The sequence below is a fragment of the Hipposideros armiger genome, unplaced genomic scaffold (assembly GCF_001890085.2).
Source record: "Hipposideros armiger isolate ML-2016 unplaced genomic scaffold, ASM189008v1 scaffold_55, whole genome shotgun sequence".
NCBI classification, from domain to species: Eukaryota; Metazoa; Chordata; class Mammalia; order Chiroptera; family Hipposideridae; genus Hipposideros; species Hipposideros armiger.
Window position 1 is genome coordinate 1,014,975 of NW_017731405.1, and position 1,932 is coordinate 1,016,906.

The 1,932-nt window shown below is 39.4% G+C and overlaps 1 pseudogene; it reads right to left on the minus strand.

Annotated features, from left to right (window-relative positions):
- The window catches only part of LOC109381890 (S-methylmethionine--homocysteine S-methyltransferase BHMT2-like), a 20,462-nt pseudogene that overhangs the window by 12,405 nt on the left and 6,125 nt on the right, over positions 1-1,932 (minus strand).

Sequence of the window (1,932 nt, forward strand, 5' to 3'; positions counted from 1 at the left end):
TCCAGAAGCCAGCGACTGATCTGCCTCGCCCGGGAAGAGCGCAATGATGGTGCCAACTTGAGCTAGTGAAGCAACATCTTCCACAACTAGACTGAAGAACAAAAGGACAGAAACTTGTCTGTTTTCCTTCCCCAATTCCCCAGCACTGTTCCCATCCCCCAATTCCCCAATTTAAAAAAAAAATCTTAAAAAAAAGATGGTGAACCTGGCATTTAAAAGGTAAAATATCGTCGACAACATAGGGGGCAATGAGCAAACAAAATGAGTATGTGTCGCTGGTTGACACTGCAATTCAAGGAGACCAGCAGAGTTGGGTACCATCTCTACTACCAGTCAGCTTGTATTTCCATTATTGTACTTTCACACTAGATTTTAGCATATTTATTTGCCTCCCACAGTCGACCATGAGCCACTTCAGAATTGGCTCTATGCCTTTCTATCATTTTTGTATCTAGTATAGAGAATATACTATACTCAATAAATGTCAGTTGGTTGAATGAATAAGTAGGCATTAACATCTATCTATCTATCTATCTATCTATCTATCTATCTATCTATCTATCTATCTGTCTGTCTATATAGAATATCTCACAATACTTCCTTATCCTTCACTGTATTCACCTTTTTCAACAACCCTGTGTGGTTAAGCATAAATTATCTCCATTCTGCAGAGAAAACCAATACTCCAAGCAGTTAACTATCTTGCACAAAGTCACACAGCCAATAGGTGGCAAAGCTGGATATCCAACCCAATTCTTTTCATTCCTAGGCTATGTTCTCTAGGACCACCCTGTCTCCAGATGAACAAGTCAGAAAAGAAGAATGTGAAATGAGAAGGTAAAAAGAGCATCTATAAAGTGTTAATTTTCTATGAAAAAATAGCCCAGGAAAATGGCCATGCCCTCTCAATGGCCTATTCTTTCTAGTTCTCCACCCCCCCACTCCCCTAGATAAAGAGACAGAAAAAGCTCAGTTATTTAGTATATATGTCTACATAATAATTAATTACTTAATAGCTATTTTATGTGAGTTCGTAATAAAGTAGAGTAACACATCAGGTCAATTCCATAGCTTCTCATCAAGAGGTTATTTTTATTACGGATGATTCCCTGCCCCCACCAACTCTGCTCCCCAACCAATTGGCATTACAGTTTACCTCGCTTTCCATATTTTCTTCACTGGCAGTAAAGGTGAAAGTCTGCATGACATTTGATCCTGCTCTCAAGAATTCCATGTGAGGCTGACGAACTACAAAGTAGTTGTTTTTTTATTGAAATTGAAAAATTAAAATCACAGATGCTATCATTTTCAGCAGCAGCAGCAGCTCACCCCCTCACATCTCTTTGAATCAGACACAATTTCAAACCTAGTACTTATAAGAAAATTACAGATTAAGGTCAGTAGAATTCAAGGACAGGACATGGCAGTGTCCATACCAAATCAGGGCTGTTTAGAGTAGCCTCATATTGTCCTGCTGATGGGTCTCGTAGCCTGGTGAGGTCTCATGCAGAGATTAAGGCTTGGTTAGCCAATTGCCCCTTGGTCTCTTGGTCTAGAGAGGGTTTCTTCATTTGCCAGTGTTGTGAAAGATGTGGCTGGTCTACTTACAGTCAGCAGCGGAGAGCCCTCAAAGTAGAATAAGGAAAACTGCGTTTTTCCTTTCCCTTCCTCCTCCCCAACAGAACCTGGCTGTCTATTGTCTATGCTCTGTTAAGCTTGTGGTTACCATTAACCATCTTTACCAAACACACTGTTATAATATCACATGCAAATTAGCCAGAAGGATGAATCTGAAGCAATAACAGTTTTACTATGCTAAGGAAACTCTTGAATATCCACAAGGTAAATATTCATGAAACAAATATTAAGATGTATATTTCAGCACTACCTATATATGAAGAAGCAAATGTGTGTGTGTGTGTGTGTGTGTGT